General features: G+C 44.4%; 1 pseudogene; it reads right to left on the reverse strand.

The window, feature by feature from the left end:
- Positions 1-1,064: 1,064 nt before the first annotated feature.
- On the reverse strand, positions 1,065-24,506 carry LOC121549337 (annotated as a pseudogene).
- Positions 24,507-24,756: the final 250 nt, after the last annotated feature.

The following is a 24,756-nucleotide window of genomic DNA, read 5'->3' on the forward strand; positions in this document are numbered from 1 at the left end:
CACACACACACACACACACACACACACACACACACACACACACACACACACACACACACACACACACAGAGAGACTCTGCTTATCTCATTGCTCTGCTTATCTCATTCGATCCTGATCACACATCCCTTATAATTTGTTATTATATGAAAAGCTGATTTTCCCAATGTGCAATTGTGTCCTGAAGAGTGTGTGCTTGTGTGTGTGAGTGAGAGAGTGAGTGAGTGAGTGAGACAGTCTGTGTGAGTGTCTGCCAGTGATGTCATTCCTTATCGGAGCTCTGAAATACAATGTGGGCAACTGCGGTAGGAAGGAGAGGTAATCAAGATAACAACTTCCCTGATGGGGCATATTAAATCAGCTCTCTTACACACACACACACACACACACACACAAGGTTGGGGAGTAACTGATTACATTAAATGTAATCTGATGACAAAACCCCCCGAACTAATCAGAAGTATTGTCATGAGATTACAGATACTTTTGAAAAACTAGATTACTTCTTGGATTAGTTTTAAATTCAGAAAGGATGTTTTTACGGGGGAAAAAATATATTATAGGTAGCCTAGCGGTTAAGAGTGGTTGCTGGAACCGAAAGGTTGCTGGTTTAAATCACCGAGCCAACTAGGTGAAAAACCTGTCAATGTGCCCTTGAAAGGCACTTAACCCTAATTGCTCCTGTAAGTAACTCTGGATAAGAGCATCTGCTAAATGACTAGAATGTAAATGTGAAATAACACCTTTATGATTTCTCAATGACATTCAATTCAGCATTGAAAAAAGGCACAAGTTTAGGTTTGTTCCACCTGAGCGAGTCTGACCACAAGTCAGAGACCAGCATGATGACACACCAAATGTGTTTAATGGATGCTATTAGTCTTCTTCTAATGCTTCTTAAGGGGAAAGTCATCCAAAATTAACGGAAAGTTACTGAGTTTGGGTAATCCAAAAGTTACGTTACTGATTACAATTTTGGACAGGTAACTAGTAACTGTAACGGATTACATTTAGAAAGTAACCTACCCAAGCCTGCACACACACACACACACACACACACACACACACACACACGTGAGTAAACACATTCAAATGTAAAGTAAGACACATTATTTCTTTATGCATGAATTGTCTCTTTTCAATTATTGCCCCACATCATCAAGAAATAAAACATTACAAAAACAGAAAGTAGGAACTGAAACTCTTATAAACATTTGATCACAAATCTCTGTCTTTGTGGCTTCCTCAGGTTACAATAAACTGCATAATAAATTAAGAATAAGGCTGAGAATATCATAGGTACAATACAAGTCTCGTGTTTATATTCTCTGATAAAGTCCCACTTCTTCAACACAGGAGGTTGGTGGAATCTTAATTGGGGAGGACGGTCTGTTGGTAATGGCTGGAGCGGAATTTGTGAAATGGTATCAAATACATCAAACATATGGTTTCCATGTGTTTGATGCTATTCCGTTCGCTCCATTTCAGTCATTTGTTCTTCACATAGCCCTGAGAGTAAAGATCTCTGTAATGGAGACAAAGCCTTGCTTCAAATAGTAAAGGTCACTATCAGGCCACGGTCACCATGATGGATTAGAAGTATGCTGTCTCTTGTACTCTTTCCATACTATCATTACCGACCCAAGCCGTACTGTGCTGGCTTGGATATTTCCTTTTCACATTGTCCTTTCCAGTACATTGCCAAACATTATACACTGTCTGTGGATGCATAATCAGGCCAGTGCAGTACAATTCGGTTTGCCTTGGCTTGGCTCGGCTCAGTAGTTTGAAAAGGGTATTAATGGTCTGTTATATCACATGACCTGACTCCTGTTTGACATGGCCAGGATGTAGAGGTAGAGGGCGGCTGTGATGCTGCAACCTAAGGACAGAGGATTCCCTCGCTGCTGCATCGTAGGCCACGCTCGACTAGTGACATAGTCTCATCGGAGCCGCTAAGATGGCTGGAGGTCTTCCACTCCAATTCCATATCCTGCAGCAGGACGCTAATGCTGCTGTTCCCCTTCTCCGCCTCAACTTCCGCTGCCATGGCCTCCAAGCGTTCCGCAGCCTTGCTCAGGTCGAACTGCTCGATCTCGGCGTTGACACGGTCACGCTCCTCAACAGAGGGAGCAGGGCCTGAGGGGTCGGGGCCTGAGGGGCAGAAACCCTGGAGGTGCACCTGGAGGCTACAGTAATTAAGGTAGGCGCATGGACAGTGTGGGCAGTGGTAGGGGCGCTCGCCAGTGTGCAGGCGCTTGTGGAGCTTGAGGTGGGCATACTGGGTGAAGCGGGCCAGGCACAGCTTGCACTGGTAGGGCTTCTCGCCTGAGTGGAGACGCAGGTGGGTCTTGAGGTTGCTGGTGCTGCTAAAACGCTTGTGGCACACCTGAAGCGAGAGAGAGAGAGAGAGAGAGAGAGAGAGAGGTTGGGGGAGAAAGGATGAGAGTCATTATTTCATTAATGGTGTTTCTTTAGTAATAGAGTAAGATTAGTATGAGAGTTTACACAGGCTTGCTTGAGAATAATATGATGTGTTATTTTGTGCTCCCATTGGCAACTTTGTACAGTATACCATAGTGAAGAAATATGGTATCAGTGAAGCATGACGTTTCAGTGAAGTCTCAGTATACCTGGCATTCGTGTGGCTTCTCCCCGGTGTGAACCAGGAAGTGTTTCTGCAGGTGGGCCAGCTGGGTGAAGTCCTTACTGCAGGTCTGACACCTGAAGGGCCGCTCTCCACTGTGGACGCGCAGGTGGACCTGGAGACAGGAAACATAATAGCAGGAAGGAAGGAAACATAGAAAGATAGCCATAGAAAGAGATAGCCGTAAAAAGGAAATGAAAGAAGTGGAAACCCAAAAAACAGAGGATGAGACAAATCTATTTCTTGAAAAGAACAGAAAGGCCCTATGCACCCAATAACACCTTTGTTGCAGCCTGGTCTCATACACTAGACATAACATATTAAAGTAAAATCCAGGACACTCAAATGTGTATGATATCAAATCAAATCAAATCAAATTGTATTTGTCACATGCGCCGAATACAACAGGTGTAAAAAAAATAAGTGTTAAGTAAAAAATAGATAACAACAAAAATAAAATAATCAATACAATAACAGTAGCGAGGCTATATACTACCGGTACAGAGTCAGATATGTTACGTTTTGTATGGTTAAATAAGACAGAAGGTTACCTAAGGCAAAAACAATGGCGGCAAGCTTTACACCACTTCAGCTGATGCTTGGCATTGCGCATGGTGATTTTAGGCTTGTGTGCAGCTGCTCGGCCATGGAAACCCAATTCATGAAGCTCCCGACTAACAGTTCTTGTGCTGACGTTGCTTCCAGAGGCAATTTAAAACTCGGTAGTGAGTGTTGCAACCGAGGACAGATTATTTTTACGCGCTACGCACTTCAGGTCCCATTCTGTGAGCTTGTGTGGCCTACCAGTAGTGAGTGTGCCAAATTGAAAGTCACTGAGCTCTTCTGTAAGGCCATGCTCCTGCCAATGTTGTCTATGGAGATTGCATGGCGGTGTGCTCAATTTTATACACCTGTCAGCAACGGGTGTGGCTGAAATAGTCGAATCCACTAATTTGAAGGCGTGTCCACATACTTTTGTATATATAGTGAATCATATGAAATGGATGATGGACATCCACAAATTAATACATACCATACAAAACGTAACATATCATACTAAGTTCAGTGTCCTGTTTTTTTTTTACTATGTTACGTCTATCCCTGAGTCCAGGTTGTTTATTGACAAGGTTTCGATCCAATAAAGGTGGCAATTAGGAGCATACAGTGTAATTGGGAGTATATACTGTTATTTTCCTACTTTGTTAGCCCAGCAGCAGTTTTTTCAGGTTCTTTGTATGACCACAAACTTTTCCATAAACAAAACTATTTCAATAATAATATCATATTAGCATAAACTATAATCTAAACATAAACTACTTGTGATCTCAGACATGGGCCATATGATGAGGGACTGACTGACCTTGAGGTTGGACAGCTGACCAAAGATCTTGCCACAGACGTTGCACTCGTATCGGATCTTCCCATTCTTCCGGGTAAGCGGGTAGGAAAGGGTCTTGTACCCGATGACCCGTCCACCATGCCTGGCCTTCCGCAGGACCACTGCCCCTTCCTCTGCACTGTGGCTGGAGCTCAGCAGGGCAGATGTGTGCTTGGAGGGGAAGTAGTCAGAAGAGGCAGCCAAGCCTGCCGGCGGTGAGCCTCCCCTGGGTGCAAGACAGGTTGCCATGGATGAGGCCCTGGAGGTGGCTGGTAGAGGCTGGTCATCGAAGGTGCTGCTGGCAGGTGAATGCTTAGAGTCCCTGAAGTTGTCCGTTGGTGTCAAAGGGAGGTTTATGAGGTAATTATTTGGTGAAGGCACATGGTCCCCAAGGTGTTTGCGCCCATTTGTCGGCATACAATTGAGGTCTTTTTCGCTTTTGGTCAGTGCAAGGGGCAGATCTCTGCTGCCATTGGGCAGTGAGAAGTTTTTGTGGGAAGTGGTCAGTGTGAGCAGGAGCTCTTTGTGTACATTGGCAGATGGGCGCAGGGAGTGCGGGTAACCCTCTAAAGGCAGCATGTGAGGTGGAAGTGGCATATGAGGAGCTAGTCTGTCACTGTACATGGGGTATGTGTGAGGTAGTAGGCTGTTAATGCCAAGTGGGAAGTGAGGTATGAGGAAGGGACTGCACAGTGAACTGGTGTACATGTGACCTGGCAGCGAGGACACTGGGTAATGTTTGGCTGTGATGGGACTGCCCAGGCTGGGCTTGACAGGGAAGTGCATGTGGGGGGTGACAAGGCTGCTGAGGGTCCTTTTGGGGATGGGGGGTCCACAGTATGGGATGGGTGGGTAGCTGGGGTAGACCACAGAGGGGCAAAGGGGTAGGACAGGGCTACAGGTTTGGGACAGTGCTGATTTGGGTAGTCGGGGGCAAGGGGGATGGGGCTTGGTGGGCTCCTTCCTCAGGATTTCGGACATGCTGTGCCCCCTCTTCCCTGAACTCTTTCCGCGAACCTGGTTCTGCTCTGTGGGACATCAAAAAAAGAGACAGACACACATACTTAGGGTAACGTTTTGTCACGCAAAGTAATCAAATCAAATCAAATTGTATTTATCACATGCTCCGAATACAACATGAAATGCTTACTTACAAGCCCTTAACCAACAATGCAGTATAAGAACATATTTGCTAAATAAACTAAAGTTAAAAAAGTTACACAATAAAATAACTATGCATAGATAATAAACAGCTAGTAGCAGCAGCATAAAAATGGGGGTCAATGCAAATAGTCCGGGTAGCCATTTGATCAACTGTTTAGCACTATTATGGCTTGGGGGTAGAAGCTGTTAAGGAGCTGCTTGCCGTGCGGTAGCAGAGAGAAAAGTCTATGACTTGGGTGGCTGGAGTTTTTGACAATTCTTAGGGCCTTCCTCTGACGTCTTGGTATAGAGGTCCTGGATCGAAGGAAGCTTGGCCCCATTGATGTACTGGGCCGTACGCACTACCCTCTGTAGCACCTTGAGGTCGGATGCCGAGCAGTTGCCATACCAGGCGGTGATGCAACCAGTCAGGTTGCTGTCAATGGTGCAGCTGTAGAAGTTTTTGAGGATCTAAGGACCCATGCCAAATCTTTTCAGTCTCCTGAGGGGGAATAGGTGTTGCTGTGCCCTCTTCACGACTGTCTTTGTGTGTTTGGACCATGATAGTTTGTTGGTGATGTGGACACCAAGGAACTTGAAGCTCTCGACCCACTCCACTACAGCCCCGTCTATATGAATGGGGGCGTGCTCTGCCCTCCTTTTCCTGTAGTCCACGATCAGCTCCTTTGTCTTGCTCACATTGAGGGAGAGGTGGTTGTCCTGTCCCAACACTCATCGTTGTCGGTGATCAGGCCTAACACATTTTACATTTACATTTGAGATTTTAGTCATTTAGCAGACGCTCTTATCCAGAGCGACTTACAGGAGCAATTAGGGTTAAGTGCCTTGCTCAAGGGCACATCGACAGATTTTTCACCTAGTCGGCTCGGGGATTAGAACCAGCGACCTTTCGGTTACTGGCACAACGCTCTTAACCACTAAGCTACCTGCCGCCCCGGCACCATTTTGTTTTCGGCAAACTTAATGATCGCATTGGAGTCGTGCTTGGCCACGCAGTCATGGGTGATAAGGGAGTACAGGAGGGGACTAAGCATGCACCCCTGAGGGGCCCCTGTGTTGAGGATCAGCGTGACAGATGTATTGTTGCTTACCCTTACTACCTGGGGGCGTCCCGTCAGAAATCCAGGATCCAGTTGCAGAGGGAGGTGTTTAGTCCCAGGTTCCTTAGCTTAGTGATGAGCTTTGAGGGCACTATGGTGTTGAACGCTGAGAGGTAGTCAATGAACAGCATTCTCACATACAGTGGGGAAAAAAAGTATTTAGCAATGACACAGGTCAAACGTTTTCTGTAAGTCTTCACAAGGTTTTCACACACTGTTGCTGGTATTTTGGCCCATTCCTCCATGCAGATCTCCTCTAGAGCAGTGATGTTTCGGGGCTGTCGCTGGACAACACAGACTTTCAACTCCCTCCAAAGATTTTCTATGGGGTTGAGATCTGGAGACTGGCTAGGCCACTCCAGGACCTTGAAATGCTTCTTACGAAGCCACTCCTTCGTTGCCCGGGCGGTGTGTTTGGGATCATTGTCATGCTGAAAGACCCAGCCACGTTTCATCTTCAATGCCCTTGCTGATGGAAGGAGGTTTTCACTCAAATTCTCACGATACATGGCCCCATTCATTCTTTCCTTTACACGGATCAGTCGTCCTGGTCCCTTTGCAGAAAAACAGCCCCAAAGCATGATGTTTCCACCCCCATGCTTCACAGTAGGTATGGTGTTCTTTGGATGCAACTCAGCATTCTTTGTCCTCCAAACACGACGAGTTGAGTTTTTACCAAAAGTTCTATTTTGGTTTCATCTGACGATATGACATTCTCCCAATCCTCTTCTGGATCATCCAAATGCACTCTAGCAAACTTCAGACGGGCCTGGACATGTACTGGCTTAAGCAGGGGGACACGTCTGGCACTGCAGGATTTGAGTCCCTGGCGGCGTAGTGTGTTACTGATGGTAGGCTTTGTTACTTTGGTCCCAGCTCTCTGCAGGTCATTCACTAGGTCCCCCCGTGTGGTTCTGGGATTTTGGCTCACCGTTCTTGTGATCATTTTGACCCCACGGGGTGAGATCTTGCGTGGAGCCCCAGATCGAGGGAGATTATCAGTGGTCTTGTATGTCTTCCATTTCCTAATAATTGCTCCCACAGTTGATTTCTTCAAACCAAGCTGCTTACCTATTGCAGATTCAGTCTTCCCAGCCTGGTGCAGGTCTACAATTTTGTTTCTGGTGTCCTTTGACAGCTCTTTGGTCTTGGCCATAGTGGAGTTTGGAGTGTGACTGTTTGAGGTTGTGGACAGGTGTCTTTTATACTGATAACAAGTTCAAACAGGTGCCATTAATACAGGTAACGAGTGGAGGACAGAGGAGCCTCTTAAAGAAGAAGTTACAGGTCTGTGAGAGCCAGAAATCTTGCTTGTTTGTAGGTGACCAAATACTTATTTTCCACCATAATTAGCAAATAAATACATAAAAAATCCTACAATGTGATTTTCTGGATTTTTTTCTCTCAATTTGTCTGTCATAGTTGACGTGTACCTATGATGGAAATTACAGGACTCTCTCATCTTTTTAAGTGGGAGAACTTGCACAATTGGTGGCTGGCTAAATACTTTTTTCCCCCACTGTAGGTGTTCCTTTTGTCCAGGTGGGAAAGGTCAGTATGGAGTGCAATAGAGATTGTGTAATCTGTGGATCTGTTTGGGCGGTATGCAAATTGAAGTGTGTCTAGGGTTTCTGGAATGATGGTGTTGATGTGAACCATGACCAGCCTTTCAAAGCACTTCTTAGCTACAGACGTGAGTACTACGGGTCAGTAGTCATTTAGGCAGGTTACCTTGGCGTTCTTGGGCAAAGGGACTATGGTGGTCTGCTTGAAACGTAGGTATTACGGACTCGGTCAGGGAGAGGTTGAAAATGTCTGTGAAGACGCTTGCCAGTTGGTCAGCTTATGCTATGTGTACACGTCCAAGTAAAATATTTTGCCCTGCGGCCTTGTGAATCTTTACCTGTTTAAAGGTCTTACTCATATCTGCTACCTTGAGCGTGATCACACAGTTGTCCGGAACAGCTGGTGCTCTCATGCATGCTTCAGTGTTGCTTGCCTCAAAGCGTGCATAGAAGTCATTTAGCTCATCTGGTAGGCTCGCATCACTGGGCAGCTCGCGGCTGGGCTTCCCTTTGTAATCATTAATAGTTTGTAAGCCCTGCCACATCCGACGAGCATCAGAGCCGGTGTAGTAGGATTCAATCTTAGTCATGCATTGACGCTTTACCTGTTTGATGGTTCGTCTGAGGATTTTTTATAAGCGTCCGGAAAAGAGCACAGATCCAATGCATCGCACTGGTGACTAAACTCATCACGCTGCAAATGATAGTTTTATGGTACTTTTTGCACAGATCGGCACATGACACAATCGCGAGATGCAGTCTTTGGAATTAACACTGAATGATATTCCTTTTTGAAATGTAATGGTTATCTTGCGCACTGCCAATTACTTGTGCTGATTGTCACCCCTAATGATCACATTAACTGCACTGTGGTGAGAACTCACACACTGACTTCACACAAAGCCACAAAGGGTTCAAGTTTACCGACTGCATATCAACGTATAAAATGAGCAGTATCTGTCGGACTAATTGCATTGTGTCACATCAGCACTAGTCTAACCATGACAAATTTAAGAGTCGGTGTCACAAAGCCAAAACTTTTTTTTCCACCTAACGACCTCACTCTTAGTTGAAATCAGTGATACCGCTGTAAAAGGCTCTCAAGAAAGACAGAAACCCCACAAGTTGAGATGAGTTGACAATAAGTGCAATAGCACACACACACACACAGTCTTGTACAACTAACCTTGTTGGGTCACACAATTCAGTCGCATTCAAAATCCTATTTTCCCTAACCCAAAACCTACCTTAACCCTAACCCGTACTCCTACCCTAACCCTAACCCTAACCTTAACCCGAAATCCTAACCTTAACCCTAACCCTAAACCTAACCCTAGCTCCTAACCCTAAAACTAACCCTAGCTCCTAACCCTAAACCTAAACCTAATTCTAACCCTAACACTAATTCTCACCTTAACCCTAAACCCACTAGAAATAGCATTTGACCTTGTGGGGACCAACAAAATGTACCCAGTTGGTCAAATGTTTGTTTGTTTACTATTCTTGTGGGGACTTCTGGTCCCCACAAGTTTAGTTAAAGAGGTCCGCACACGCATACGCACACGCACAGGCACACACACACACATACATACACAGAAGCCTTATCTCCAATTTGTTTCACAGGACCACCCCTCCCTCTCTTCCAAACAAACAACCAACACTCTTGGAGCTGTCAACTCGGGACGCCTTGCCAGGAAGTAGTCAATGGAGCATTTCCTCCCGCTCTTCCTCTTCAAGAGCAGCTAAATAAATAAGGGAGACCTACCAGAGAACTGTCAGCACCTCAACACCCCCCTCTGGATGGGTGTACGTATGTGTGTGTGTGTACGTGTGTGTGCACATGCGTTCATGCGTTCATGTGTGCATGCATGCGTGTGAGCCTACAGTGCACTTCTAAGTGTGTGTTTGTGTGTGTGTGTGTGTGTGTGTGTGTGTGTGTGTGTGTGTGTGTGTGTGTGTGTGTGTGTGTGTGTGTGTGTGTGTGTGTGTGTGTGTGTGTGTGTGTGTGTGTGTGTGTGTGTGTGTGAAAAAACTTACATTTTGCCTTGAGACCTGAAATTGGTTTCGCCTTAACGAGACAAAACCTCTCCTGGTGACACCTGGAGTTAGATCTTCTCTCCTTTCTTTTATCTCCTCTCCTGCTTTGTCTAACTCCTTCACAAAGGCCTGTGGGTGTGACCTTTATTTCTAGTTAAACACCCACACAAAGAGTTTGTAAGGCGGCTGGATCATTGACTGAGCGACTTTGGCTTCGATTAACCACCCACATCCACCCATTGCTCTAGGAAACTCTAGGAATTGCTCTGAACTCCTTTCAATATGTTGTGCCAAACACTCATTGACCATATTGCTTTTCGCATCCCCTCACCGCAGTGAATAAAAGTCCCAGAGACCCCATATTGTCCCATTCTGTATTAGATTGGATCAAATGGGATTGGATCCGTTAGGCTGGCCTAGTATAACTTATTAAGTACATTAGTTGCGGGCTTGATTTCTATATGAATCTGATGTTAGTCGAGGAGGCCACAAAACAGCAACTTGCGGGCCAGATTGCAGGCCACAAGTTTAAGACCTCTGCATTACAGAATCCAACTCAGACACGTACCAATTCTCTCCATGAAGACCTCTCCGGGGGGCGGGTAGTTAAGACGGCGGGCGAACTCCGGGCAGTACCACACCAACAGCTCCTGGCCCGGTGGCACAGTTCTCACTGTGTAGAAGTAGATGGCCATGCCAGTCTGGCACGCCGCCAGATTCTGGTCCTCAGGACGGCGGGCCGGGTTGACGTAGCGCATCCAGTTACTCTTCTCCTCGTCCAAGCCATCCAGGATGTGATGTAACCGACTCTCTGAGAAGACCTGGAGAGAGACAAGGGGGGAGGGGAGGGGATAAAATGAGTGAGAGAGAGAGAGAGAGAGAGAGAGAGAGAGAGAGAGAGAGAGAGAGAGAGAGAGAGAGAGAGAGAGAGAGAGAGAGAGAGAGAGAGAGAGAGAGAGAGAGAGAGAATATCCAAGGCCTGAGGTCATCTGCCTTTGGCCTAAAGAGCAGGAATCTGGACTTCACCAAAGAAATCGGAAATACAGACATTGTCATCCTACAAGAAACATGGTATAGAGGAGACGGACCCACTGGTTGCCCTCTAGGTTACAGAGAGCTGGTAGTCCCATCCACCAAACTACCAGGTGTGAAACAGGGAAGGGACTCAGGGGGTATGCTAATTTGGTATAGAGCAGACCTAACTCACTCTATTAAATTAATCAAAACAGGAACATTTTACATTTGGTTAGAAATTCAAAAGGAAATTATCTCAACTGAGAAAAATGTCCTCCTGTGTGCTACCTACAGTGGTGGAAAAAAGTATTTAGTCAGCCACCAATTGTGCAAGTTCTCCCACTTAAAAAGATGAGAGAGGCCTGTAATTTTCATCATAGGTACATGTCAACTATGACAGACAAATTGAGAAAAAAACATCCAGAAAATCACATTGTAGGATTTTTTATGAATTTATTTGCAAATTATGGTGGAAAATAAGTATTTGGTCACCTACAAACAAGCAAGATTTCTGGCTCTCACAGACCTGTAACTTCTTCTTTAAGAGGCTCCTCTGTCCTCCACTCGTTACCTGTATTAATGGCACCTGTTTGAACTTGTTATCAGTATAAAAGACACCTGTCCACAACCTCAAACAGTCACACTCCAAACTCCACTATGGCCAAGACCAAAGAGCTGTCAAAGGACACCAGAAACAAAATTGTAGACCTGCACCAGGCTGGGAAGACTGAATCTGAAATAGGTAAGCAGCTTGGTTTGAAGAAATCAACTGTGGGAGCAATTATTAGGAAATGGAAGACATACAAGACCACTGATAATCTCCCTCGATCTGGGGCTCCACGCAAGATCTCACCCCGTGGTGTCAAAATGATCACAAGAGCGGTGAGCAAAAATCCCAGAACCACACGGGGGGACCTAGTGAATGACCTGCAGAGAGCTTGGACCAAAGTAACAAAGCCTACCATCAGTAACACACTACGCCGCCAGGGACTCAAATCCTGCAGTGCCAGACGTGTCCCCCTGCTTAAGCCAGTACATGTCCAGGCCCGTCTGAAGTTTGCTAGAGTGCATTTGGATGATCCAGAAGAGGATTGGGAGAATGTCATATGGTCAGATGAAACCAAAATATAACTTTTTGGGAAAAACTCAACTGGTCGTGTTTGGAGGACAAAGAATGCTGAGTTGCATCCAAAGAACACCATACCTACTGTGAAGCATGGGGGTGGAAACATCATGCTTTGGGGCTGTTTTTCTGCAAAGGGACCAGGACGACTGATCCGTGTAAAGGAAAGAATGAATGGGGCCATGTATCGTGAGATTTTGAGTGAAAACCTCCTTCCATCAGCAAGGGCATTGAAGATGAAACGTGGCTGGGTCTTTCAGCATGACAATGATCCCAAACACACCACCCGGGCAACGAAGGAGTGGCTTCGTAAGAAGCATTTCAAGGTCCTGGAGTGGCCTAGCCAGTCTCCAGATCTCAACCCCATAGAAAATCTTTGGAGGGAGTTGAAAGTCTGTGTTGCCCAGCGACAGCCCCAAAACATTACTGCTCTAGAGGAGATCTGCATGGATGAATGGGCCAAAATACCAGCAACAGTGTGTGAAAACCTTGTGAAGACTTACAGAAAACGTTTGACCTGTGTCATTGCCAACAAAGGGTATATAACAAAGTATTGAGAAACATTTGTTATTGACCAAATACTTATTTTCCACCATAATTTGCAAATAAATTCATTACAAATCCTACAATGTGATTTTCTGGAAAAAAATATCTCATTTTGTCTGTCAATGTTGACGTGTACCTATGATGAAAATTACAGGCCTCTCTCATCTTTTTAAGTGGGAGAACTTGCACAATTGGTGGCTGACTAAATACTTTTTTACCCCACTGTATATCCCCCCACTAGAATCCCCATACTTTAATGAAGACAGTTTCTCCATCCTGGAGGGGGAAATCAATCATTTCCAGACCCAGGGACATGTACTAGTCTGTGGCGACCTAAATGCCAGAACTGGACAAGAACCTGACACCCTCAGCACACAGGGGGACAAACACCTACCTGGAGGTGACAGCATTCCCTCCCCCATATGCCCCCCTAGGCACAACTACGACAACATAACCAACAAAAACGGGTCACGACTCCTGCAGCTCTGTCGCACACTGGGTATGTACATAGTCAATGGTAGGCTTCGAGGGGACTCCTATGGTAGGTACACCTATAGCTCATCTCTTGGCAGTAGTACTGTAGACTACTTTATCACTGACCTCAACCCAGAGTCTCTCAGAGCGTTCACAGTCAGCCCACTGACACCCCTATCAGACCACAGCAAAATCACAGTCTACTTGAACAGAGCAATACTCAATCATGAGGCATCAAAGCCAAAGGAACTGAATAATATTAAGAAATGCTATAGATGGAAGGAAAGTAGTGTTGAAACCTACCAAAAAACAATTATGAAACAACAAATTCAATCCATTCTAGACAACTTCCTGGACAAAACGTTCCACTGTAATAGTGAAGGTGTAAACTTGGCAGTAGAAAACCTAAACAGTATATTTGACCTCTCAGCTTCCCTATCAAATCTAAAAATCTCTAACAGAAAACCAAAGAAAAGTAATAACAGTGATAAATGGTTTGATGAAGAATGCAAAAACCAAAGAAAGAAATTGAGAAATCTATCCAACCAAAAACATAGAGACCCAGAAAACCTGAGCCTACGCCTTCACTATGGTGAATCACTAAAACAATACAGAAATACACTACGGAAAAAGAAGGAACATTATGTCAGAAATCAGCTCAATGTAATTGAAGAATCCATAGACTCTAACCACTTCTGGGAAAATTGGAAAACACTAAACAAACAACAACACGAAGAGCTATCTATCCAAAACGGAGATGTATGGGTAAACCACTTCTCCAATCTTTTTGGCCCTATAACAGACAACAAACAGCAAAAAAATATACATGATCAAATGCAAATCTTAGAATCAACTATTAAAAACTACCAGAACCCACTGGATTCTCCAATTACATTGAATGAACTACAGGACAAAATACAAACCCTCCAACCCAAAAAGTCCTGTGGTGTTGATGGTATCCTCAATGAAATGATAAAATATACAGACCACAAATTTCAATTAGCTATACTTAAACTCTTTAACATCATCCTTAGCTCTGGCATTTTCCCCAATATTTGGAACCAAGGACTGATCACCCCAATCCACAAAAGTGGAGATAAATTTGACCCCAATAACTACCGTGGGATATGCGTCAACAGCAACCTTGGGAAAATCCTCTGCATTATCATTAACAGCAGACTAGTTCATTTCCTCAGTGAAAACAATGTACTGAGCAAATGTCAAATTGGCTTTTTACCAAATTACCGATACGACAGACCACGTATTCACTCTGCACACCCTAATTGACAAACAAACAAACCAAAACAAAGGTAAAGTCTTCTCATGCTTTGTTGATTTCAAAAAGCTTTTGACTCAATTTGGCATGAGGGTCTGCTATACAAATTGATGGAAAGTGGGGTTGGGGGGAAAAACATACGACATTATAAAATCCATGTACACAAACAACAAGTGTGCGGTTAAAATTGGCAAAAAAACACACACATTTCTTTCCACAGGGCCGTGGGGTGAGACAGGGATGCAGTTTAAGCCCCACCCTCTTCAACATATATATCAACGAATTGGCGAGGGCACTAGAACAGTCTGCAGCACCCGGCCTCACCCTACTAGAATCTGAAGTCAAATGTCTTCTGTTTGCTGATGATCTGGTGCTTCTGTCACCAACCAAGGAGGGCCTACAGCAGCACCTAGATCTTCTGCACAGATTCTGTCAGACCTGGGCCCTGACAGTAAATCTCAGTAAGACAAAAATAATGGTGTTCCAAAAAGGTCCAGTTGCCAGGACCACAAATACAAATTCCATCTAGACACCGTTGCCCTAGAGCACACAAAACACTATACATACCTCGGCCTAAACATCAGCGCCACAGGTAACTTCCACAAAGCTGTGAACGATCTGAGAGACAAGGCAAGAAGGGCCTTCTATGCCATCAAAAGGAACATACAATTTGACATACCAATTAGGATCTGGCTAAAAATACTTGAATCAGTTATAGAACCCATTGCCCTTTATGGTTCTGAGGTCTGGGGTCCGCTCACCAACCAAGAATTCACAAAATGGGACAAACACCAAATTGAGACTCTGCATGCAGAATTCTGCAAAAACATCCTCCGTGTACAACGTAAAACACCAAATAATGCATGCAGAGCAGAATTAGGCCAATACCCGCTAATTATCAAAATCCAGAAAAGAGCCGTTAAATTCTATAACCACTTAAAAGGAAGCGATTCCCAAACCTTCCATAACAAAGCCATCACCTACAGAGAGATGAACTTGGAGAAGAGTCCCCTAAGTAAGCTTGTCCTGGGCCTCTGTTCACAAACACAAACAGACCCCACACAGCCCCAGGACAACAACAACAACAACAACAACACAATTAGACCCAACCAAATCATGAGAAAACAAAAAGAGAATTACTTGACACATTGGAAAGAACAAACAAAAAAACAGAGCAAACTAGAATGCTATTTGGCCCTAAACAGAGAGTACACAGTGGCAGAATACCTGACCACTGTGACTGACCCAAACTTAAGGAAAGCTTTGACTATGTACAGACTCAGTGAGCATAGCCTTGCTATTGAGAAAGGCCGCCGTAGGCAGACCTGGCTCTCAAGAGAAGACAGGCTATGTGCACACTGCCCACAAAATGAGGTGGAAACTGAGCTGCACTTCCTAACCTCCTGCCAAATGTATGACCATGTTAGAGACACATATTTCCCTCAGATTACAGCGATCCACAAAGAATTCGAAAACAAACCCAATTTTGATAAACTCCCTTATCTACTGGGTGAAAAACCACAGTGTGCCATCACAGCTGCAAGATTTGTGACCTGTTGCCACAAGAAAAGGGCAACCAGTGAAGAACAAACACCATTGTAAATACAACCCATATTTATGTTTATTTATTTTCCCATTTGTACTTTAACTATTTGCACATTGTTACAACGCTGTATATATACATAATATGACATTTGAAATGTCTTTATTCTTTTGAAACTTCTGAGTGTAATGTTTACTGTTAATATTTATTGTTTATTTCACTTTTGTTTACTATCTACTTCACTTGCTTTGGCAATGTTAACACACGTTTCCCATGCCAATAAAGCCCTTAAATTGAAATTGAATTGAATTGAGAGAGAGAGAGATATGACTACACCAACACAACCTTCTCCCCCGGCTCTGAAACCTAAGTTACAGTATCAATCCAGTAGTATGACGTGAGAAATAAAGTCACTCAAGATGTTGTTCTATCTATCATATAAGGTGTGGAGTGTTTTGGTTGGTGGTGGTAGTGGTGGGGTACCTGGGTGTGGTCATAATCTGTGTTTTTTTTCCTACCAGAAAGACAGTATGACAACTCTACTCGAGTCAGTTCACAACTGGCTGTGTTACATCACTCTAACTTCATTATCATATTTATATACCAATACAGCACACCTAAATGGCTACACATTCCTGGAGAGCAAAAAATAGACTTCATTTTGGATCCTTCACTCTGGATTTCTGCTCTACCACAGTTTTCCACTCAATCTGCTTTACATCAATTTGTTTGTTGATCTTTGTCTGGAAGAGGTGTTGTTTGCAGATTGACTCATGTCTTTATAGTGTTCCGGTTGTCTATGTTATGGCTGTGTTAATCTCATGTCTGTGTAGTGACTCCGTTGTTTAGATGTTGTGTCGGGTCTGTGTCATGAATATGCTGTTTGCATGCCTACGCCATTAGCTGTGTGTATGCAAGTGGAAGTCGTGGCTCGCAAGACCTAGGCCACTTCCTTGCTTAGTCAGTGTGAGAGTCAGTGTGTGTGTGTATGTGTGCATGTGTGTGTGTGCGCGTGTGTTTCCCAGCAGTGAGACCATGGCACTGCCGAGAGGAGCAGAGAGAGGAAAAGCACTGCGTCACCGAAACTGAACAGCTGTGTGTGTGACCTCACACAACCTCCTCCCGAACGGGCAAACACACGCACACACACACAACCTTTACAGTAAAGCAAAAAATAACACGTTGGCATAAAAACACAATCACATACATATTACACAGGATGAGAGACCACAAGTGTCAATTTGTGCCATCCCTCTCACTTACCCTCCAGAAGTACTTCCTGTTGGCATCTTTGGGCACCATGTCATTGCTGTAGGTCTGGCCCACCAGAGGGCCGAACCGTGTCCCCTTCGGAATGAGCTCCCGACTCGTCACCCCAAGCACCTGTACCACACAGGAAGGAGGAAGAGGAGGACCACCCTCCTCAGTGAATTTCATAAAAACAACAATTGTAAAACATTAAAAAAGTTATACTAAATATCATCACGTCACCAAATAATTCATAGCACTATTTTGCAATGAAGGTCTACAGTAGCCTCAGCAGCACTCTAGGGTAGCACCATGGTGTAGCCAAAGGACATCTAGCTTCCGTCCTCCTCTGAGTACATTGACTTCAATACAAAACCTAGGAGGCTCATGGTTCTCACCCCCTTCCATAGACTTACACAGTAATTATGACAACTTCCAGAGGACGTCCTCCAACCTATCAGAGCTCTTGCAGCATGAACTGACGTGTTGTCCACCCAATCAAAGGATCAGAGAATTAATCTAGTACTGAAAGCATAAGCTACAGATTGCTAGCACTGCAGTGGTGAGAGAATGTCATATTTTTTTTCACTTTCAGTTCCACTTACTTAGCTAGCAAATGCAGCTAGCTTGTTTAGCCTACTCAAACACCCTGCTCAAACAGACGGATGCTATGTTAGCTAGCTGGCTATGACTATCCAACACAACACTGGAACTCTTCCATGTCAAGGTAAGCTTTTGGATTGCCACCGGGGCCCGCTGGTGTAAATGCTAAACTGCTTACTGACTGTACACTGTAACGTTACTGCATGATTGTAGCGGGTTTACTAACGCGTTAGTTATATTAGCTATGTTGACTATGACATTACTTTAGCTAATATGGTGACAACAATGTAGGCTGTATGTAGCGGTTATGATATGGTTTGGCTTGGAAAGGATTTGATTTGATTTGATTTGATGATATGGTTTGGCTTGGCTTGGAAAGGTTTTTTCGCCTGGTCACATACAGCTGATGTGTTGTGCACTGAGGTCCACAAGCGAAGGGAAAGGTGAGAGGAGGAGAGTGCATAGATGCGAAAAGGAATACAATGTGGCTGCTATGAAAGTGAACTGTATTTACTCGTGATCAGGGGTGTATCATTCTGCCGAATCTGTTGAAAGATGTTTCTTAAATGGAAGCAAACGGAATGTTTGAATGTGTCACTGTCTGTCCATGTGTCACTGTCTGTCACCTCAAATGTTTATCTCGACCTGTGTACATCTACGTTGTAAACTTTCATTCATAGGCTAGGTTGTAGCAACCTCATGATGGGTATAGGGAAAATTGAAGTATGCTAAACCTATCACTGTTACATTGAACTGGATGAATGGAATATGAATTACAGTCATCTAATATGCTGTAATAAAAATAAGGCCGTGCTCATGAAAAAAAAAAGAAGTCCTCCCTCATCTTAAACGGCACTGACCGCCACTGCTGTACTTAGTGCTATACAGTGCATTCGGAAAGTATTCAGACCCCTTCCCCTTTTCCACATTTGGTTACATTTCAGCCTTATTCTAAAATGTATTAAATAAATGTTTTTCCTGATCAATCTACACACAATACCCCATAATGACAAAGCAACAAAATATTAAGTATAAGTATAGTATTCAGACCCTTTGATATGAGACTTGAAATTGAGCTCAGGTGAATCCTGTTTCCATTGATCATCCTTGAGATGTTTCTACAACTTGATTGGAGTCCACCTGTGGTAAATTCAATTGATTGGACATGATTTGGAAAGGCACACACCTGTCTATATAAGGTCCACAATTGACAGTGCATGTCAGAGCAAAAACCAAGCCAAGAGGTCGAAGGAATTGTCCGTAGAGCTCCGAGACAGGATTGTGTCGAGGCACAGATCTGGGGAAGGGTACCAACACATTTCTGCAGCATTGAAGGTCCTCAAGAACACAGTGGCCTCCATCATTCTTAAATGGAAGAAGTTTGGAACCACCAAGACTTTTCCTAGAGCTGGCCGCCTGGCCAGCTCAATCGGGGGAGGTGACCAAGAACCCCATGGTCACTCTGACAGAGCTCCAGAGTTCGTCTGTGGAGATGGGTCAACCTTCCAGAAGGCCAACTATCTCTGCAGCACTCCACCAATTAGGCCTTTATTGCAGAGTGGCCAGACGGAAGCCACTCCTCTGTAAAAGGCACATGACAGCCCGCTTGGAGTTTGCCCAAAGGCACCTAAAGGATTCTCAGACTGTGAGAAACAAGATTCTCTGGTCTGATGAAACCAAGATTGAACTCTTTGGCCTGAATGACAAGCATAACGTCTGGAGGAAACCTGGCACCATCCCTATGGTGAAGCATGGTGGTGGCAGCATCATGTTGTGGGGATGTTTTTCAGCGGCAGGGACTGGGAGACTAGTCAGGATCGAGGGAAAGATGAACGGAGCAAAGTACAGAGAGATCCTTGATGAAAACCTGCTCCAGAGGGCTCAGGACCTCAGAGTGGGGCGAAGGTTCACCTTCCAACAGGAAAACGACCCTAAGCACACAGCTAAGACAACGCAGGAGTGGCTTCGGGACAAGTCTCTGAATGTCCTTGAGGGCCCAGCCAGAGCCCGGACTTGAACCCGATCTAACATCTGTGGAGACACCTGAAAATAGCCGTGCAGGAATGCTCCCCATCCAACCTGACAGAGCTTGAGAGGATCTGCGGAGAAGATTGGGAGAAACTCCCCAAATGTGTGCCAAGCTTGTAGCGTCATACCCAAGAAGACTCGAGGCTGTAATCACTGCCAAAGGTGCTTCAACAGAGTAATGAGTAAAGGGTCTGAATACTTATGTACATGTGATATTTAAGTTTTTAGTTTTTTATTCATTTGCAAAAATTCTAAAAACCTGGTTTTGCTTTTTCATTATGAGGTATTGTGTGTAGATTGATGAGGGGAAAAAACATTTGAATCAATTTCAGAATAAGCCTGTAATGTAACAATATGTGGAAGTCAAGGGATCTGAATATTACATGTATTTTTGTAGAGCAACACTTTTTGTGGAATGTACTACACAGCGCACAGACCCCCATCGCACACTCAACGTCGTCGAGATATGTTGAGTTTCCTTGTAGGCGGGCTATTTGGCGGGGAAACTGTGAATCCAGCTGTATAGCCTATTGCCTTCTTCTGTTTATGAGTCTTTTATTAAATAATGTGAACAATGTTGTGTCTGTTTGCTGCTTTTCATTAAATCATGCATAGCTGTTCTTTATATGGCCTAAAATAAATGTGTTCATATGGGCACAATACAGTATGTATTGGATAAAGGCACAATTTTGGGGCTTTTCTTGGGCTTGGGCTCATTAAAGTACCAACTGTTAATGTAGGACACATAAAATGTATTTAATATATGTGTCATCAGGCTCAGGTAGCATCAGGTTTGAATATTCATGCTGATCAAAGCTCTAATCAAATCTAGACATATTTATATGCTTTATAATGCTTTTGAATGACACTTCCGGTTTTGGCGGGAAATACCGGGTTACCCGGGAGAAAAGTGATTTGTTCTCGGGATGGAACATTTGTAAAATACCGGGAAAATATTCAACCCTGATACTGACTGACTGAACAAGCTACTCAAAGACAAAGAGGGAATAGGAAGAGACCCTGAATTTGAACAAATTCATATTGACAACCGCTGTCCATGCCCTTACATCAGACACACTTTGATTCGAGTCATGTTCGAATACTCTGAAAAATGCATCGTTCCTCCCTACCTCTCTTGATACAATCACTGATTTGGACAGATGACAGCAATCCAGTGGAACCGTTACTTTCACCTATCCAGTCATCTTATATCTTAGATCTGTGAACACTTCAAGGAAGGGTGGTAGGAAGGATCCATTTTGAAAGATTTCAAACGTGGCCTCAGTCTCATTCCTGTCTCCTGTTCAGTAAGGCGTGAATCCGGTTTTCTCTTAAATGTACTTTTCACTCATCAATGCATAAAAATAATGATATGGTTACCTAAGTGAATTTAGGATTCGACCCTAAACATCAACCTGCCCGCCCAACCACTTTCCTTCTTTCATGTTGATCAAACTAGCTGATACACTTCTTCTTCGACCTGAGATTATTTACGATCAGTAGCGCGGGTCTCAGTGTCTCTGCTTTACAGTTTAATGGCAAGGGACATTGGGAACCGGTAATGTAAAGTAAAGTACTAACTAATCATATTGACCCCAGGCTGTGGCTCTGAAGACTGGGGCTGCATCCCAAATGGCACCCTATTCATTATATAGTGCACTACTTTTGACCAGGGCCCATAGGGAAACCCTATGGTCAAAAACAGTGCACTATATAGGGAATAGGGTGCCATTTAGGATGCGTCCATGGCTATTGTCTTGCCATCTGTTGTAAGATGTACACAGCGTAAAAGACACAGAGAGGAAAAGCTGGAATTAGTCAACAATGTGTCAAGCATTTCCTCCTCCCGAGGAAGGATGGAAGGAAGGATTGGTGGATATGGGAGTGATGTAAGGTGAGTTTTCCAAAACGCACACACAGAACAAATATAGTACAGCCGTATGCACATGCATAAACACACACACACACACACACACATTACACAGACCCATATGAACAGATAGGCATAAATTCTCATGCATGTGCGCAAACGTGCCCGTGTGCACGCAAACACACCGACACACACACACCCAAACACACTAGAAGGCCCCCACAAAGAAACACCACGCCCACTCACTCTCCCACACACGAAAACACAAACACTCACACATACCTGCATTCAAATACTAACTCTTTCACTCTCAACTCTAATTTTTTTAACACATCCCCCCCCATACACAGGAAAGTGTGGTCGTCACGCTTTCAGTATACCCTACCTCTGCAGAGTCAGGGCAGCGTTTCAGGACCAAGTTTCGGGGTAGAGACCTCTCAGCCTTGGTCTTGTTCTGGTTCTCTGGGTGGTTACCCGGGTCCAACGGGTGGTCCTTCAAGATGTAGGTGCACCTCTCCTGGAACTCGGCCTCACTCCAGAGGGTCATGTCTGTGTCCTGGGGGTCTGAGTCAGTCATGGCCAGGGTCAGGGTGGGGGTGGAGACCCATGTGGTGTGGGGAGAGGGGGAGCCATCTGAGGTTAACATGGCTGTGCTGTTCTGGGAGGAAGAGGAGGCCTAGGGGAGAAAGACAAGACAAGTGAGGGATAAGAACACAGAAGAGTATGAGAACTATGATGTGCATTAGCCCAAATAATTGAGGAAGTCCACATAGATTCTCTGTTTCCATTTTTTCTTGTATCTGCTTATATCCTTTGCTCTCTGCTCTTCTCCTGATCTCCTTATTCTCTCTCTCTCTCTCTCTCTCTCTCTCTCTCTCTCTCTCTCTCTCTCTCTCTCTCTCGCTCGCTCTCTCTCGCTCTCTCTCGCTCTCTCTCTCTGTCCTATAGAGTTGAAAAAGCATGAAGCATCACAAACAGCGGATGAAGTGTTCTGAAGGAGGAAGCTCTACTCTGTTTTGAATGGAGCTAAAATTAGAAGCAAGGAAGCCGAGGTGTGAGACAGTCAGAGACGGGGGGAGGTGGCGGAGGGGTAAGAGGGTTGTCGATCAGTCGGAGGGGGGTGTCCTAACTAACTTTCCCACCGAACACTACCGGACAAACAAACTTCAAAGGGTAGCGCCCATCCCTCCACCATCCCACCATCCCACCATCTCCGCCCACCATTCCAAACATCCTGTGACCGTCCAAAACACGATGCCAGGCTGCAAGAAGAGGTTCCTGTGCACGTCAGCCAAGGAGTGGGGGCCACCACTTTCACAAGTAGGAAACCAGTGTTCCCCTTGAATCAGTCCAGACTTCCTCTCTACACTGACTGGGACCTGGCTCTCGTCCCAGTTACCTGTCTGTCTGTTCGTCTGTTCGTCTGTTCCTCTGTCTTTCTGTCTGTATGTCTGTCTGTCTGTCTGTCCATGGTGTTCGACCTGGACATTCTCTTTTCACATTTTCCTTTCCAGCACGGTTCCAGCAGCTATGATGGATGCGTGACCAAGCCAGTGCGGTACAGCTCGGCCTGGGATCAACTCAGAAGTGTGAAAAAGCTTTCATTAAGACTGGACAAAGCCATGAATAGGACTAGAGTTAGTCTGAAAAATGCTAATCCTACAGCGCCTTTGCAAGTGTAAACATCTGGCAAATGTGGGTGGAGTAAATGTTGTGAAATGTCAGAAGCTGGTGATTTGAAATGCCATTTAGCAGACGGTTTTATCCAAAGCAACTATTCAAGCAGGCATACATTTTTCATATGAGTGGTCCTGGGAATCAAACCCACTATCCTGACGTTGCAATCACCATGCTCTACCAACTGAGCTATAGAGGACCAGTTGATGGTATAGATCAAGTTGAAGTTTCCCAACTTTTATTATCTTCACTTTCACTTTTTGAATAAATTCTAGTGCTCCAAAATGTATGGAAGTAGAATGATTTGACATAATATCCTCAACACATTTTGAGATGGTCACAACATAGCACATATAATTATAATTATTATTCATTTTTTAATACCAGTGATATCCTATTAGAACACGTAAACAATTCCATGCATCATACTCATCCATACGAGGAAAGGAAACTGATCTTCTCTTGTACTGTACACTCATCGACCAAGATTGATGGATGACATTTCACGTTTCTTTGGTACGCATTACCGCGGAGTGGAATGAGTGTCACAACAGACGGTGACAGCTCACTCTGAAACCATGCAGCTATGAAACTACACTCTGAAATCGATGCATGATGAGTGAAAGGCACACAGCTGTGGCATCATGAGAAGTTGTAAAAATTTAAAATATCCTCATTACAACATAACACCTTATGACACAAAGGAAGATTAACTTTTGTAAGAGGAGTGATGTGAAATCTGTGCCACGAGTGACTAAAAACGAATACTTCCACAGACTTAATGAAAGCCTACAACTCAAATATCTGTGTCATTGTATGACACTGTCACACCAAATGACACAAAAAAAATGAAATTTAGGAAGTGGAGTGATGTGAAATCTGTGCAGTGTGTGACTGAAAACATACAGTACTTTCACAAACTTCATGAAAGCTCAAATATCACTATCGCTGTTTCACCGTCACACGTCACATTATGACACAGAAAAATAACTTTAGGTGAAATCTGTGCTGTGTGTGAAAAACACACTTTCACAACTCTGTGACTGAAACCCAAATGTATACATACACACACATAGAGCATACTATGGTAGAATGAGAAGAATAGAGTGATGAAAAAGGAGTGGAGGTGTACTTACTGTGAAGCCTTGAGAGGAGCCACACATAGAGCAGGTTATCTGTGTCCTCGAGTGTCTGTGTAATTGATGCTCCCTCTCCTTCCTTCTCTTCCCCCTTCTCTCTCTCTCTTTCTCTCTGATTAGGTTCTTATACAGTGTGTACCTGTTGTGACTGAGTGACAGTTGTGTGTGTGGGAGTCTCTCTCCCTCTCTCTCTCTCTCTCTCTCTCTCTCTCTCTCTCTCTCTCTCTCTCTCTCTCTCTCTCTCTTGTGGGTGTGTGGGTCAGCCCTCTCTCTTCCTCCCTACCTTCCTCCTCTGTGTGTGACTCCTCCTTGGGGGTAGTGATCTG

This window comes from Coregonus clupeaformis, chromosome 33, assembly GCF_020615455.1.
Source record: "Coregonus clupeaformis isolate EN_2021a chromosome 33, ASM2061545v1, whole genome shotgun sequence".
Classification (NCBI taxonomy): Eukaryota; Metazoa; Chordata; class Actinopteri; order Salmoniformes; family Salmonidae; genus Coregonus; species Coregonus clupeaformis.